The sequence below is a fragment of the Plectropomus leopardus genome, chromosome 1, assembly GCF_026936395.1.
Source record: "Plectropomus leopardus strain MGB_pleo_1.0 chromosome 1, ASM2693639v1, whole genome shotgun sequence".
NCBI lineage: Eukaryota > Metazoa > Chordata > Actinopteri > Perciformes > Serranidae > Plectropomus > Plectropomus leopardus.
This window is the reverse complement of record NC_142176.1, coordinates 25,056,792-25,070,084: the sequence shown is the minus strand read 5'-3', so window position 1 is coordinate 25,070,084 and position 13,293 is coordinate 25,056,792. Positions and strand designations below refer to the sequence as shown.

Here is a 13,293-nt window from a genome sequence, read left to right as displayed (position 1 = left end):
AAATCAGTAAATCATTTTTTGTGAGCATCAAAATCCCCACAAAACGTATTCTATCCCTGTCTGGATGTAAACAATCCAGTTTGATAACATTTGGAAAGTCTAAAAGAGCCACAAGTTTAAATTTTTTAGACCGCCATTCAAGCTATCCAAGGCGCATATATGACAGTCGGTCGCTCCGCCGGCTGGTGTTACCCACTCGTCCATACTCGACCCAAGATTAGCGTCACCAATCCAGTATCTGATCCAATGTCTCCCTTTCTCTTCCTGTGATATGATGCTGACTAATGGCCAGAAAAGTGTTTTTGCACAATATTAAGAAGTCACAGTGGAGCTGACATTTTGGGTATGCAATGTCTTCACTTGACATTTATGTGAAATTTTGTCAAAACCAGCTTGTGAATTCTTGAGTTGCGAGGTCACAGTGACCTTGACCTTTGACCTTCAGCCACCAAATGACTCAAAGTGGACGTTTGTGAAAAATTTGAAGAAATTCCCTCACGGCATACTTATTATATTGCGTTTATGAGCATGGGACAGACATAAAAATATACAGATGTAGGGACGGACATGCATCCCATTCTCATAACAACACATGGACAGATGGGTGGACGGACAAATTACCCGAAAAACAAAATGCCACGGCTATCACTGGCATAGAAGCATGAAAACAAAAAAAACTGCGACTACTCAAGTGACTATAGTATTGTGGTGATATGATTGTTGTCACAGCTCTTGTTGCAACTGCTTTAATAAGTAGGTGAAATCAGTGGACAAACTACTGTCACAAGCTTCCACTTGTTTTCAAAACACTTTGTGTCATGCTTCTTCCTCTGTGACTTTGCTGCAACTTTGACTTAGATATCTGCAAAGAGTAGGAAAGCTATGTAAGTGGCATGTTTTTATTTTATTTTATTTTATTTCTGTCAAGACTGCAATCTCCACAGGTGATTGCATCATCAAGTGATTTTGTGTGCAAGAAAGCTGATCTTAAATATTATGTTTAGCTTTGGTATAACTATCAGTAGCTTAGAGCCTAAAGCTGGTACACAGACAACCTATTGTGGCTAATTACTTTTAATAAGGTCCACCTTTATAGACCATTAGCACCAGCCAGACTGAGTTGCAGACCTTTAGTGTGCTGATAAACTCGACTGTTTACAGCCCTTAAACCACAGACAGTGTTGTCACATTGCGTTAAAAGCTCTGTCAGTCAAAATGAGTGAAAATTTCTTTTAATTCCATCGAGTGAAGTCAACTTGATTTAGTCACTACTCATCACTTGCACAATTAAGATATAATTAAGTAGTAATTTGCAATAGAAAAGACTCATAAATAAAATATGTGTAAAATGAAACAAATCCAAACTGCATTCCTACCAGCTTGAAATGAGCTAAAAGACAGAGAACAAGGAATGGATTCAGAGATGTACTGCAGGTAAGAAAAGGTGCTGGCACAAAAAATACTCTTCATCATAGAGGTTACTCTTTTAGGAAGGTATTACAAACCCAATGGGACATTAACCCCACCTCCCATCTCCCCTCCAAGCTCTATAATACAGACACTGCCCCAAATGAGTAGTTGGTGTTGTCATGTGAAATTGAGACCTATTGGTTGTAATCAGGAAATGCGACAGGCCTGTCCCCTCTAAGAGCAGGTCACCTCTACTCCCCCGCCCTCTTCCTGTTCTGGTCTGTTCAGCCTTCATGAGCCCCATGTTTTATTCCCCATTTCTGTCCATACACATTGGCCCTGTCATTTTTCACCTGGTGACTGATTATGGCTACACTCTTCAGCCAATCTTCACTTACAGCTCCTTGTCTTCTCTGGCTTTATGACATTATTACATGTCTTTATCACCGCCATCAATACTCCTGGCCACACAGTGAGATCATTCAACACCCAGTCCAGAATACATGTGGGCACAAACACCATAAGCCTAGCCCACAAATCTTCAACACACACTATGCATGTTGTCTTAGTTGGACAGAGTCCTGAGGCAAAGTACATTCAAGTTAATATATTATCAATTGACCATAATCAACATTATTCCGCCCCATTTATAAAGTAGTAGTTACTTCTCTAGACTTACTCTGCTCAGCCTGGGATATAATTTCTTTCTGTCTGGCTGCACAAACTTGACTGTGATAACAGAAGTTCAATAGTTTGACTAACCAAGCATGTGTGAAATTTGTAATGAGATTCATAATCCTCTAACTCAAAATGAAATTCTGTTCAAAATCAATGAAAACAAGGCAGTAGTTCCTATATTACCCAGTCTAATAGATTAAACATGTGGGAGTGGTGAAATAAAGTCACAAGGAGGGACAATGGAAAAAGAGGGTGAGATAAAATAAAGTAGCACGGAAGAAGACATCTCTGTCCACAGAGGATTGTACTCTGTTGTACTGTACTGTAAGAACATATCAGCATTATATCGATATTGTGATATTAGAACAGATATCTTTTTAGACTTTGGATATCATAATATTGCGAGTGTTGTCTTTTCCTGGTTTTAGTCATTACAATAGTCATTATATCCACATTACTGCTGATGATTTATCAAAAATGTAATTTTGCAAATATGTTGCGAAAGCTCCAATATTCAATCTTAATATTGATGGAAGTATTTGGTCAAAAATATTGTGATATTTAACATATTTCTCCATATCGCCCTGCCCCATTTTGATTTTCTTTTTCCAAAACACACTCAGTGACCACAAAAAGTTTCTCTGCTTTTTCTCTTTACACTCTTAACATTAGGACCATGATTTTATTTTTATTTGTTAAATTTGTCCTTTAAATCCAGACAATTTCTTCCAAACTAACTTCAGAGAACAATGTAGAGACTGAACACACCCAAGTTATGAAATAGTAAGAGAGACTTAAAATTAAGGAAAAGAGATTTCCAGGCCAAAAATCTAATCACATCCTGAGTTCATAAAACAAGTCAAACACTTTGCTCTAAATAAAGAATGAAAGACACAACAAAGATTTTTTTAAGTGGAAACCATATTATCTAAATGCTGTTCAAAGTCTTAACTGATTTCTCAGTTACACAAACAACCGTAGCCTATTTTGTAACTCAGAGGTCAGAGTTCATTTTCAATGTATGTACATACAGAGGTGCATGCTTCAAAGCATCTGACATTTGTGGTTTAGGGTTCCTGACCAGAGGTGGCAGTCACAAAGGTTAATTGCTTGCACAATGGCAAACATCAAAAGGACTAAATGAACTGCCAAAAACAAAACAAAAAACAATAGTGCAAGTTTTTCCATAAGCCCTCGACAGACTGTAAGCCAAGTAGAGGCTGGATTTGTCATGAACTGCTCACACTGTAACTTAGTAAGTCTAAGTTTCAGTTAAGGTAACACTTTTCCTTACAGACACCGATAATAGATATTCTATTTAAATATCAAATGCAATTCATAAACAAAACACAGATTCATTTTTCTGATCCAAACAAGTTAGCAGTAAATGAAGGTGTGTCCACTGCAACCCTCCAAATGTTTATGTTTTTTCAGAGTTTCTTGACATGTACTTTCAATTCATGTCAATAATGACAGTCACATATTTTAGCTTAAGCATAAACCTCCTCAGTCTCCTGTCTGTAATGGAAATGACTTGTGGTCCCACCACAGCCCAGTTGTAAATATGTGTCTAATATTAAACAAAAAATGAGCAACACTTATCTATGTTTCACAGTCACTTTTGTCAAATCTAACCGAACGTACATGCGCGTGTGTATTCTCTTTGTGTACGTATGTGTGCATTAGTGTCGGTTATTTGAGTGCAGTCATGCATGCCTGCCCCTGGGTGGGTGTGGGGATGTGTCTCTGTGTGCGTGTGTCTGAGTGTGTTCGCGTAAGAGAGCTTGAGCACTTACAGTAAGTTGATTGAAATGGGGAATTTTAACATGAGAGAAGCGTAATCTCGGTCTCACAACAGGCTGCCTCAATGTCAGAGGAGCACTGCACTGGTGGCAATTACTATTGACATCACGCTAATTGTAGCTGAATAATTAATCCTTACTGTTCAGGTGTACAGGGACCTGAAAAGGTGAGCTGGATGTGGCAGAGTTGAACTCTCGCATAGTAGAATGGGGACTAATTGGATTTTGAATCATTGTGTTTATTGGACAGTCACAATATTATCTATTCCAGTTTGGGTCATGTTTAAGAAGACATAGTAGCCATAATTAGACTCTTAAGACCACAGCATACCAATTAATAACAATTACAGTATGAATCCAAATATCCACAGTATTCTTGAAGCATATACACATTTATTGTACATGCAAAGCTGAATTCAGATCATGAAAACAATGTAGTCTGTGTCTGTGTAAGTGGATGAGCCAAGTCAAGTAATTGTAGCACTTGTGTGCCCTCTATTGGACCCTACAAGGATTTAAAGTAATGTGTTATTGTTGTTACATTACGATTTGGGTAATCATATTGACTCTCATGATTCTTACAGAGAACTCAATCACAGTAGGCCTGATGTTTTAGGCCAATCAAGATATTTTGTATTATTTTTAATTCACGTTGTAAAATCCCTTTGTATTGTTCATAAAACTGTGGTGATGAAACATACAACATCAAGATGCTTTGAGTATGGAAAGAGCTGTCCAACAATAAAAAGTTGTCTATAAATGAGAACCTGAGCTTTAAAAATAATTCCTGTACACTCCTGTGTTGCTCCTCTGACCTGCCTTAGGGCACAATGAATTACCAAGATATCAGACATTAAATTTAATGTTTTTTAAGATTTTTTTTAGATAATTCTTAACCACTTTACAAGATTGATTTTTGGACAAATCATAATATTCTTGTTCAAGCACTGCAGGTAGGTATAAAGGTAAGCAGTATATGTGGTCTCATGCAGAGAGGTAAGTACATACATGAAGTAAAGATTTGTAACATTACAAATGTGGACTTACACACACAAGACCTTGATTCATTTTGACAAAAACAGATATGCATTTGGAAAAATTGAATTAAATGAAATGTTTGAGGCAATAAAGATCTCATTAATTTGAAATCAAGAGTAATTAATGACTCTTGAGGCCTACATTTTATAAAATTGAACTCAAGACATTTTAAGACTTTTTAAGAACCAGTAGACACCTTGATTTCTCAAGAAGTACCACCAAGCTATTATAGGACTTTTATATTTATTGCAATAAAATCAGCTTTGAACAGATAGTTTCTCAATATTTGTTAAAGGTTTTGACCTAACCTTTAAAAAACTAAACTTGAATGCAAATTATCACATATACTGTTAATTCTTAAAGACTTCTATCAGATGTATAGTGACCTACATAATGAATACTGTTCCGTTTGAGGAAAGTCAGATGTGACCAAAGTTTCTGTGTATAGTTTAAAAACTTCAGTTAAGGGAAAACCTATTCATGTTTTCTCCTTCTGACTAGTTCTTCAAAGAAGGCAGCCTGAAAAAAGGCTTTGAGGGGAAGTAAAGTGTAATGTGGTTTGAATGAAATGACACCTCTGATCATTCACCAGGATATGCGGAATAAAATGTACCACTGAAAATGGTGTTTGACGTACAACAGCGTCAAGAGAAGGTGATTCATCCTGCTTAACACCAACGTGTGATATAGCTGCTCTGTTAATCTATCATCAATTATCCTTCATTATCTTCTTATACTAATCCAGTATGGCACTACAAGCCAATGAGGTTTCAATATTTGTGGAAAGTTGACTCATCACAGCCATTTCCAAATGACTCATTACTATACATAAAGACCAACATCCTAAGTAAGTGGCAAAGTACAAATCCGCTTCCTCTTCTGTACTAAAGAGACAAGAGCAAGACTTAACATTTTGAGGATAATCAGACTTTCTTTCAAATGTAGCACAACTGGGAGACTTGGTGCGTCACTATATAGTGAGACAATGTTGCCATCTAGTGAGTAACACAGCAACATTTTTTCTGACCCATTAGCTCATATTGTGAAGTAAAGGCCATTTTCCTGTTATTAACAACTCTCATCCCCCCAGCTTTAGTGAAACTGATTTTCCAATATTTGTCTCGTAATATTTTATTTCCTAAATTGTTGTTTGTAGTGCTTTGTTTCATACTGAACACTGTACAGTGCCTATATTTTGTACCAAATATGTGAAAAGGCTTCTGAGAAACAGCAGCCTATCCCTCCACGAGTTGTCATGTTAATTTAATTTATTTTTCATCTTACTGAGTAATGCTGCATTTTTCCGAATTTCCCTGCAGACGGCTTCAACTGGAAAACTGCAAATTAATTGCTGATACTCAAAAACTTTAAAAATCTAAATATTTTGTACAAAACTACCAACGATTATTGTAAATGTTAGATGATATCCAAAATATATCTTTGTTTATGAGTGAAGACTCACCTTTACATTTAGATTTATGACTTTGTCATCTGGCAAAGACTTCTTTTCGCCAAATTAGTTGAAATTAAAGTCAAAGTTATGACCTATCCATCAAAATGGTCTAAATAACATTGTAAAAGATATAAGATCAAGCTGTAGGACTATAAAAGTACCATTCATTTGACCTATCATTCATGAAAATAACTAACATCTCAGAGATCACAGCCCATGTTTTAGTTTAAATCGGGCTGAACCCAAATATTCAGCTTTTCAAATATTTGTTAATTGGGTAGGTATTCAGTTTTCAATTTGGGCATTCAGTTATTTGTTTTTTTTCTGCAGAGAATGTATGCTATTTCAGTGTTTTTGATACTGCCCCCCAAGGACACTTGTAATAGATCGGGTGATGCACTATTTTGTGGTTTTCTTATATTTTTTTTTTTGTTTGTTTTTGGGTTTTTTTTAATCCTGGTCACCATTATCTTAGATTTTTTGGGAGATGAGTGCAAAGACTTTTCCCCATGAAACGCCAGCAGTGTTTTGTGGACTATAAGACTCGGCTTTCCATCGGCATGAGAGTGAGTGAATATTGATAGAATTTTCATTTTTCATTTTTGGGTGACCATCGTCGCATTTTCAATTACATATGACTCGTAATGCCAGGAAACATCTGATCTGTCTGCTCAGACCACAGTCTTCTTTGCAGATATCCGAATCATATGTGATTTATTTCCACATATGTATGAGGCCTGAAACCCAACTGAGAATATCTGATTTCATGTGCTTTTTTTTCCTGCCTACAAGTTCATGATGGATATCCAATCTGTGCCACATGAGAGGATGAATCGGAATTGGGTCACTTGAACCATGTAGTGTAAATCCAGCCAAATTTTTATGAACTAAAACCAAGTAAAACAAGTCGCAAAAGGGGGGACATGTTCTGACAAGTGTATTTTAGATGTTGTGCAATGATCAGCACCTTTTTGTCAGGTAGTTTTCTTATTGCTTCAGACACTTTGTCACACCTCTCTTGCCACAATAATATTTTGATAAAGTGTCAGGGTCAGACTACACCACTTGAATGTACATTTTAACATTTCTACATCCCTAAAAAGTTTATAGACTTTTTCATTGCTAACCTGTTGCCAGGGTTACACCTTTGGTTCCTCTTTACTTCCTGCCACCCACTGCAGGAAATACAAAAGAACCCATCTATAATGTTTGTGTTGTCACGTTTGAAAAGATTTGTACAGTTCAAAAGTAGCTGAGTTTGTTATAGATGCTTTATTATGTTATTTTTGTAAGAGCCACACCAGTTCAGTTTATCACTATGAACACTGTCGCCTTCAGTTGCAGTGTAAGTAGGGCCTCTACATTTACAGTCAATAAGTGTAAAGTCTAAAGAAGCCGCCCTGTAACTATGGAAGGAACCCATGGTTATCAGGACGGCATTAGACAAAGTGATCAAGCCATGATTCTGTGATCCAGAAGGGTTAGTGTTCTGCTGTTACAGGCAACAGCTTTTTATAAGTTTTTACAGGATGCATATATGCCATGCCCAAAATGGACAAATTAAGAGTTGTTTCCAGTGATTATGATTGCCTTTCAACTCTTGAAATGGATTTGATATAGTTGTAGCAGCAATGGAAGAACATTACTGGCAAAGCTGACATTTGGAAGGCCACAATCATAGTAAGGCGTATGCATGTATACGATACATATTAGAAGCAGACATCCTGTACAGAAAAGCAAACACTTCCACAAAACGTATCATCAAAACAATGTTGACTGAGTACTGACAATTAAAAAATTGAGGGAGTTCTTATCCTTGGAGCTGGCTGTGTCAGTAGACAGCATGCAGAGACAGTTGCAAAATGCAACTTAAATACAGCTGAAACCAAGTCAGCAAAGCACAGTACATTTAATTTCAACAACATCAGTTGCACACAGCCCACCAAAGTCATGCAGTATGTCTGCTTTGACCAGCAGCATCCAACAGTCATATCACAACCTAACATGTGAGAGTTATCACACTGACAATTAAGACTTTTTTTCTTTTAACTGAATTTCACAATTACTAAGTTTGAAGTTAAGTGCATATTCACCTTTTTTGATGTAGTAGTAGTCAGTAGTCACAAAACTGAATACATTACTTATGGCATTTGGTTTGGTTTTTTAACCTGAGACATCACTGAGACCATCAGTCAGTGTGTGCTTAGGGCACTATCTACAGGACAAAATGTGTTACGACATGTAAACTAGAGAACTGGATAGGTTTAATTCAGTTGCTCTGTCTTTAGATGCACATAAAATTATCCAAAAAAAAAGGCTTTATCCATAATTTATGGATTTAAATCTGACATTTCTAATCTTGACAATCAATGGAATTTATGATGACATTTTTTAAACAAGAGAACAAACCCTGTAACCTTTTTAGGTGATATTGTGCTTCAAGGGTGATTCTCCCAAACAATTTTTAATTGAACATCATATGTTTTGGGTGCTATCTCTGTCTTGAGACAATGTTTGTGTAGTTGGTGGGGATGTGCTGATGAAGGCCATTCTTTCTGAATCAGCATCAGAAAAGAATGAGTCGGGGCCTTGCAAAAAGGAAAACACCCTACAAATTCTATTATTTATAAATACCAGCATCTCTTTAAGTTAATTATACACTTATTTTTGCTGACCTACAGCTTTGCCAGACATACAGACATATACAAAATGCAGCCCTTGCCCTGGTTTAGGGGAGCATTAAAGTTTAAAAGGTAATGTGGCTCAAACAGCCACATTTTTTTTCTCATTCTTTCAGTTTTTGACTGAGATATGACATTGCAGACAATTCACATACAGATTAGACAGATAGATAGATAGATAGATAGAAATTTGTACAAAGCTCTTACAAAAATGTTTGCACAAATTTGTATTTTCAGCAGGTTTCACTGGCCAATGAAAGAGCAAAGAAAATGGTGAGATGTGGAAAAAATATGATGCACTGCTGCCATTATGCAGATTCATTTAGTCATTTCAAGATCTGAGAAAACATATACCCACCCAGCAAATTCTGGCTTTTGACTGTGACATTTACGTTAAAATGCCAAAATTTGCTGGACGTTTTAGAACTCACAATTCTATTCTAACACATCAGTGATCAAACAGCTGATTTCAGAAGATGCCACTTTAGAGTTAAAACACATGCAGAGCCAGCAAGAAATATGCATCATTCAATTTTCGCAGCAATCTAAGTATGGCAAAATGTGCACTCACAAACACAATCATAGATTAGTGAAGAACACAAACAAACAAATTCCAGGCGACAATTCAACAACAGATTAAAACATCATGGAGGCTTGTGGGCGAATTAATAAACATCCAAAATGTATAATATCAGATGTCTTCTGCAGAAATTGCCCAGATGTGGCAATATGACATGGCTGCATTGTATATAAGCCTAGACAAAGCATCATCCAAACACTAGCAGGCTTTGTGTCAATACATGGTTTGCAAAATCAAATCAGCTGCGAGTCAACTTCAGAAGGGAAAAACCAACTTACTCTACCAGCCACAAAACAAGACAGAAAAAATGTATTTGACTCCATCCAAATTCCCTGTCTGTCACCTCCATCAAAACTCAATCACAATAACTGCACAACATAGCCTACTTTTTCCAGTAAGCAAAGCATTGAGCCCAAGATCTTCTGTTGCTCATTAAACCAGCAATAAACATTATCAAAGCCAGCGGTCCTACCTTACAGTAGCTGCTGGATGTTCTTTAAACTTGCTCCTCCACGCCAATTCAGCACCACCGCCATGACATAACACAGCACAGTCTTTCAGCCACTTGTCCAAACATTATTGGGGACGCTGCCATGGCTGCTCTTCCTAGTTAGGGAATGAACATACAAGCTGTCACTTACAGGGCTAACATTAGCTAGCATCAACTTTAGCTGTAGCGGCCCAACTTTACTCACCGCCACCCTGCTTTCATTCTCCGAATTGTCCTCCAAATCTGTGGTTTCATCGTCCTCTTCAGATGTAATTGTTGAAAATATCTGCGTTATACCGCTTTTTGTAATAAACTGTAGCTTGTGTCCATCGACTGGTCCGGTTGACCAACAAACACTGAGTCTGAGTCCAGCTCGAGCGGCGCCGTCTGAAACGTCACGCTCATTACTGCACGTGCACGCTGCAAAGATATTTGGTGACGGACATTTGTCGCGCAAATAAAAGAGCAATAATCCTTGATTTTGGGTGCCCTGGGATAATTCGTGCTTTATCACTTGCATGGCTTAAATTAACTATCACCACAGGAACAAGTAAAAATGGATCCGCGACATTACCGTCGGTGTGTACCGGTGCGCGAGTGGGCGGAGTTTGAACATTATCTGGCAGCTATGTCGGTGTTGTGGCATTTTGCGCTGCCCCCGAGAGATGAGCAAGGCTGACCTCATTTTATTATCATGGTCCATGTTTGTGGACCAGCCTGCCTGAACACCTGAGGGCAGCAGAGGGGGTTGATATTTTCAAAAGCAAACCCAAGATCTACCTTTTTAGTTTGGCTTTTAATTTAACTTTATGTATTTATCTATTGACTATGTGCGCATACATTTCAGTCTGTTTTACCGTTTTAATACTTTGTATACCATTTTATTATTTTTAACTTGTATGTATTATTTTACTTTGTGCTGTTACCCTTTATATACCTTTTATTTGTTCTTTGACTATTTTATGTACTTATCTGTTGTTAATTATCATTTTATTTTTTGAAATCTATTTTTATATTTCTATTTTTACGTTTTATTCTGCCTCTGGTGTTTCCTCACTTATGGTAACATTTCCTTAGTGCTTTATTAGTACCTTACTTTACTAAATCACAGTCTTGTGTTCATTTGCGTGTGTGTGTGCGTGTGTGTGTGTGTGTGGAGGGGGGGTATGAAGCACTTTCTGTTACAAATTGTATGAAAAGTGCTATGCTAATGAAGCTTGATTGACTGATTGACTGGTTGATTGATTGATTGATTGATTGATTGATTGGTAGTATCAGACTAGTCTGATGAACTGGTCTTCTGATGCACACTGATTTACCCTTGCAAAAACAATTTTCAGTGTCTACTCAGACATGTCGTGTGAAACAGACAGTGGTGGGCTGTCAGGACCACCAGGGCCTTCTCTGCTGGCCCTGTCAAAATCAGAATCATAATTTGTTTTTCATAATTAAATAGAAATATGCTTGAAATATGTCTGTATGTAATTACTTGTTCAGTGTGCTACTTATCCACAAAACAAATACGGTTTTTTTTCTCTCTCATGGGCTGTGCTTGGATTTCCTATGTCACCTAAATGCATCACAGCTCCTTCAGTCCAGCTCTGTGGTAGTGCTAGCTTTCTGATGGAGTCCAGATCTGCTAATTGATTACAGCTTTGAGTGACAGTATTATCAACCAATCAGATTTTGATATGTAGTGACAGCCCGCCCCGGGGGTCCCGGTGTATCGCTGCTACTTTGGTGTCGTCATCAGCTTTGAGCTTGACTTGGCGGGTTTTGACGTTAGCTAACGAGCTACCGACTTATTGATGGAGAAACACAATGGCCGCTGCATTTACAGCTGCTACCGACCTTGTTGCCGATGTACCTTTAGTTCCCTTTTCAAGAATATCGTTTGTAGACAAGAAGGAAATAATTACAAGAGGAAGACCTACACCTAAACTGGATGGACTTAGTGAGGCGAGCAAAGGTTTGTGCGGCATTTCACTCAGAGCAGCTGTGAAGCTATGAGTGGCTAACAGCTAGCGCTGAGCGGAACAAGCTATTTAGCTGACCATGTTTACTGTTTAACAGCACTGAGGGGACGCGGAATAGCTCTGGTTTTAACAGCCTGAACAGCTTCACCAAGGCAGCTATCAAACATCAAGCCTCTGAGCGGTATCTCATGGCAGTGGTACATCTGAAGACCTTTGGTGCGTCCAGAGTGGATTTACAGCTGGATGAGCAGCGGAGACATGAGACGAGCCTGAACAAGGAGAAAGTTTAAAAAAAAAAAATTAAAAAAAAGGCGTGCGATTTTAAAAGGGCTTGATCGTGGTGGGTTTTTTTGGGGGGGACAGTCAGAATGATCTTTCAGGGGACACGAGGAAGGGAAAGAGTCGCTGAGTCGAGATAATGGTATTACTAACTTTGCTATCAGACTATGATGCTGACTTGCGACACCATCTTGCCACCGCCACAGTTTTTACTGGGACATCAGGAAATTCAAAATGACTTCATAAATGCTGTTGCTGAGCTGCTGAATGATGCTATCAAGAAAGAGATCAGACACACCAAGTTTGCGGCAGTTATGGTCGATGAGACCACCGACTTCAGCAGTGCTGCCCAGCTGTCACGTGTCCTCAGCTACGTCACTGAAACAGGTGTAAAAGAGAGACTTAAAGCTCGAGGATGTTACGGATAGAAAAAACGATCACATGATCCAGCTGCTTTAGTGCTTGATGTGTTGGATAGCTACTGTTACAAAACAAACTTCGTAGCTCAATGTTATGATGGAGCAGTTGAGCGATCTTTGTCGGCTCTCAAACGCATCCAAACATATGAAAGGATTACAACTGGACAAACTGTGGGCTTCTCTCTCCATAGAGAAGGAGCTGCTCATTCATCTAAAGCAGGAAGCACAACTGCAGGAGGAGGTCATTGAATGTTTTATCAGAAAGGATCAAAGGATGGATTTTATTTACAAGTGATGGGTGAGTGCCACTTTTTTACTTAGATAAAGTTATTGTATTGTGGTTTATACAGCATTGTGCATTGTTAAGGTTGTATGTGATAAGTATTGTTGGGTGTTGCTTGCACATTTAATGTTTCTTATTGAACTGAAGGTCACGCAGTGATAATATTATGCTAATATTTATTGAATGGAACAGTTTTTTTCTGCC

The 13,293-nt window shown here is 38.0% G+C and overlaps 1 long non-coding RNA gene across 1 annotated transcript in view; it reads right to left on the bottom strand.

Moving 5' to 3' along the window:
• LOC148190424 (uncharacterized) overlaps nt 1–10,715 on the bottom strand; it is a 213,888-nt gene extending 203,173 nt beyond the window's left edge. Inside the window, exons 1-2 of the long non-coding RNA XR_015776780.1 lie at nt 10,338–10,715; nt 10,115–10,248 (exon numbers count right to left, since the gene is read on the bottom strand). This is a non-coding gene — a long non-coding RNA (uncharacterized LOC148190424). The remainder of the gene's footprint in view (nt 1–10,114; nt 10,249–10,337) is intronic.
• Nucleotides 10,716–13,293: the final 2,578 nt, after the last annotated feature.